Below are 5,128 nucleotides of genomic sequence, written 5' to 3'. Positions count from 1 at the left end.
CCAGCAATAGGGGACTCAGAAAGGAGGAATTAGACTGTGTAAGGAAAATGCAAAGTGGTTTTGGATGTGCTGAATTTAAGCCAAAAAATAAACTGAAGATTTAGAGCTAGGGCACATGTGAAAAGGATGGGGATTGAACATTATAAATACAAATTGAGCATCCCTAAGCTGAAAACCTGACTTCTACAATGCTCCAGAATGACATCACAAGTGACAAATTCCATAGCTGATCTCGGTTGATGATTTTCAGTGAAAATGAAAGTGTAGTAAAAAGATTTGTCTAAAATTACCTTTGGACTATGTGTATAAGGTATATATGAAACCTAAATGAACTTTAGGTTTAGTTTGGGTCCCACCAGGTGTGGTGGTGCACACTTGTAATCTCAGCACTTGGGAGGATTCCCAGTTGAGGCAGGAGGATTGTAGCAAGTTCAAGGCCAGTCTGAACTACACAGTAAGAGCCGGTCTCAAAACAAAGCAAAACAGATTGGGTCCCTTTCCCAAAGTAGCTCTTTTTTTTTTTTTTTTTTTTTTGTCCTTTTCCTTTTTTTCGGTACCGGGGATGGAACTCACGACTGCCTGCTTGCAAGGCAGGCGCTTATGCCGCTGAGCTAAATCCCCAGCCCCTAAAGTAGCTCATTATTATATACAAACATTTGAAAACTTAAAAATTGAAATCCAACACACTTCTGGTCCAAAGTATTTCAAATAAGAAATACTCAACTCACGTAAGTTTCAAATGCATCAGTACACACCAAACAGTAAGGAACTTCCATGTGTTTATCATTTGACATCAAAAATGATCGACTCTTGGCCAGTATTGTTTCATCCATACTTTCTATTTCATATTATTGCAAAGCAAACTACAGACATGGAGACAGAGATTTAAAAGTAGGAAGCACATGCTGGGGATGATGGTGGAGGCCTGTAATCCCAGCACCCTGAGGCAGAAGAATCACACATTTGAGCAACACCTTGACAATTTAGTGACTTAGCAAAACCATCTCACAACTCTAAAAAAGTGAAAAAGAAGGGTGGGGATGTGACTCAGTATGAAGGCCCTGGGTTTAATCCCCAGTAACTAACATACACACACACACACACACACACACACACACACACACACACGCACATGGAACTATAGAATATGTGGATTTGAGAAGACCTCAGAGGACTTTAAAGCAACCTGTCTCATTTTATAGGTGAACCAAACTGAAGGTTTGAATAGTAATAGATTTGGCTTTTTATTTTTTATTTATTTTTATTTTAAAGATAATAAAACCAAGCAAAATAAAACAGAATAAAGCCAATCAAACCAGTGTAAGTGACACAGGACTTCAAAGCAATAGGAAATCAACAATGGTTACCACAGTGCCTTCTATTGTCTCCCAAATAGCTACAGATACCTTCAGACATAGTAAAAATCAAATGAAACAGACTAGTACCAATAAAAACAAAACAATGAATGCAAAAAAGACTTCAAAACAATATAGCAGTAAATCCAAAATGGTTACTATATCTTGCTATCTTTGAAATAGCTGCCCATGCCATTGGATATAATAAAAATCAAATAATATAATAATAAAACACAACCCAACAAAACAATGAAAATGATATGGGACTTCCAAACAAGTTAATAGAGAATTAACAATGACTGCCACCTTCAGAAAGAGATTCCTCATAAATAATATAGTGTGTATTGCTATCCTTTGAATAGATGATCAGACTACCAGCCTTAGACCTGCAAAGGCAGTGAAACACTAAACACTACAAGCATTAAATTGTATTTTATCTCAATAGTTATCATCACAGCCTGTGTTTTTCCAGATCAGCCTGTCTCTTATAGCTGGAGGATGGGGGTAGGGATGGAGATGGTGGTTGACTCATTTCCCAGTCTGCATGACAGAAGGGGCTGGCAAGTGGCTCTCCCCACAGCCGCATGGCCATGACGCCGATTCACAGGGAGGGTTTGCTTCTTGGTCTAATTTGCCTTTTTAAAAACACTGATAGAACATAGAAATTTTCAACCAGCTTTGCCAATTTTTATCTAAGATGAAATGAGAAAAATAAAATGTAAACTTTTTTCATGAAGTTAAAATTTACTTTCAAAAATTACTATTTGTAAATATATTACAAAAGTAAATGTCCTGTCTTCTTCATCTAATTTAGTCTAATAATGCCACATATGCCATATTATAAAATATAACTATAAAGGAATTTAGTACTGACAGTTGAACAAGAGAACCGTATTTACTTCACTATCATTGGTTAGTTTTCACACTAGACTTGGAGGTCACGGGGTCATTGTAAGTCTGCACCAAGACAACAAAAGAGTCCTATCTGTTTGGAGTCAGTTTACTTGAGACTGCCAGGAAAGTCACCTTGGATGACTTGTCACCTCTTGTACCACATCTATGTCCATGGATCCAATTTTGTGTTGATCATCGTTAACTAAAACATGTAACAAGGCAGTAAGAGGTATATTGATATGAATTCCCATATGAAGAGTACAACTGAACAATATTCAGCTGCCAGAAGAAAATAATGTAGATTTATTAGAAAATTTGAGTTTTAGGTTTTTTAAAGTAAAGTAAACTAATCTCTGCTATTTATACTTTATGTGGTAATGTTCTTTGTAAAGGGATTATGAGGCTACATATACATGCATACACAAACCCTTTTGACTTTTTAAAGTCAAAATTCTGAATTTAAGACTATGGATAGTGGGGCTGGGGATTTGGCTCAGTGGCATAAAGCGCCTGCCTTGCAAGCAGGCAGTCATGAGTTCGATCCCTGGTACCGATAAAAACGAAAAAGACACACACACACACACACACAAAAAAAGACTATGGATGGTAGTAGAAATTCCAAAAGAATATCATCACCCTATCGTATAGGGTGGAGACATAGCTCAGTAGTAGTGACTGACAACATATGTGAGGCTTTGGGTTCAACTTCCACCAAACACACATACACACACACACACACACACACACACACAAAATACTTTATAAAGTGACACTAAATATTCCAGAATTTAAAAGCCATTTATAATTAAGATGTTTAACTTTCACTGCAAAGAACACATAGATATTTGAGGCAATAGATATGTTTAACCTGATTTTAAAATTATGCAAAAGGTGTATGTATCAAACATTACATGGTACTCCATTAGTATGGACACCTTTTTATTTTTACATCAGTTAAAAAAGTAAGGTAGCTGACCCAGATAAGACAAAAATAATTAAGGTGTTTAATATATAAAAGAGGCCTGCTTTGATTTAGCAATAAAGGAGTCAAAAAGTTCATGCAGTACCTTTGTCATATAATACACTTACTGGAAGAATAAAACAAATGGCAAGAGTATGTGATCAGTCATTTCAGAGGATTAAGGTTTCAAACTATCCATGGACATAGATGTGGTACAAGAGGGCATAATAATTCTCCATGAAAAACCTGTTATTTAAAATCTTTGTAATATAGTACATTGGCGTCCTTTCTTAGGAAGAACTGGCCCTTATTCAGTCTTTCTTCCTGTTTTGTACTGCATGTTCTTTCATCATTAAATAATGATAACTTTAAAAAATCTTTAATTAGGACAAAATGCAACGTTGGCATCAATTTTTTAAGTTTAATGTTATGGTCTGTAAAATACGTAATTGAGGGAACCACTGCATTGCAATACCCAGAACAGAAGAAATGGGAAAGAGGTTGGCAAGAGAAAAATTGCTAAGATTGAGCAGAAGCCAAGAGCTGAGATCCACAGAAGCAGAAAGAGCTGGTAAAGGAGCCTGCAGATTGTGTAATGAGAGGGGAAGGGTATGAAGGCTTCCTACAGGCTTCTACCACAGTAACTTCTCACAATGACCCTGCAAACTAGAAGCTTTTCTCATAAGGCATTAAGTTTCAGAAGGGGCACCCAATAGTGCCCAATGCAAGGCAGACGTTTACAGTGACAGCAGCAGCAGCACATGGGTTTTAAGGTAACAGGCAGCTGGAGACCAGGATACAGTGACTATAGTGCTGGTTATACTGAACTGTCACAGGGTACACTGACCAGGGAAGACATTGTACCCTCATAATGCGTTTATTTAAATCCAGACCCCTGTGATTCACAATGCCATCTTATTTTTCTAGCTACTCCATTTTTATTTGTAAATAAATACATGAGAAACTTCCCTGTTCTCTATTAATCATTAACATTTTTAAAGAATTAGTATACTCTAAGCAGTGTGCTAACGCTTTTGAGGTAAGCCTTGTAGTGTACCTCTGCTACAGTACTAGGGCAGATGCTCATGCTTGTTCTCCTAAAATGAACCTACTCACCACCCAACAGTTAACAAACACAGAAACAGAGCCAGAATCCTGAGGGTCGGGCCACATCAGGGAACCTCTAACCCCTTTTATTCCGTTAGATTAGGATGCTACTAAAAAACTACCTACATGAGCACTTTGTAGGCAACAGTGTAGGCTAAATTGTGCCCATAATTCCTTGGGAAGGATGCTGTTAGAAAGTTTATGTGTCATTATTTATGTAGTAAACCATCTAAATTTCCCAAATAATTTGATGCCAAATAATCTGATGCCACCATTTGGCTTTGCCACTAAAGCCAGGAACCTGTCCTTCCTTTCAATATTTAAAACTATTATTTGAATTAGCAAAATAAACAGCTGATACAATGCAACATTAGTATAAAGTAATATTTTGATAAGCAGTGCATATTAGGTATTAAAAATGTATTAACCAAACTGAAGAGAAAACAGCCAAGAAAAACAAACATTTTGAATTTATTTTTTAAAGGTGGTTCATTCTCACCATTTTTTTCCAGTTTCAATCATTTCCTTTTTTCCTAACATTCAACCATAATTCACCAAGCTACACGTCTGCCACTGGAGGCATAAGCTAAAAACAGCCACCATGCATACGACGCCCCACTGTGTTGGACAGTTCTGACTCAACAGTAACTCTAAGGGTTAGTTATTTTTAAAAACAAAAAATAAACAAAAACAGCCAGGTGTGTGAAGGCACACCTGGCTGAGGCAGGATGATCATGAGTTTGAGGCCAGCCTGGGCTACATAGCAAGACCCTATCATGCACACAAAAAACAAATATCAAAAACCAAGTAA

Source organism: Cavia porcellus, unplaced genomic scaffold, assembly GCF_034190915.1.
Source record: "Cavia porcellus strain 051 isolate PalLab524CR breed Dunkin Hartley unplaced genomic scaffold, mCavPor4.1 scaffold_29, whole genome shotgun sequence".
Lineage (NCBI taxonomy): Eukaryota > Metazoa > Chordata > Mammalia > Rodentia > Caviidae > Cavia > Cavia porcellus.
Note: the sequence above shows the minus strand (reverse complement) of the source record.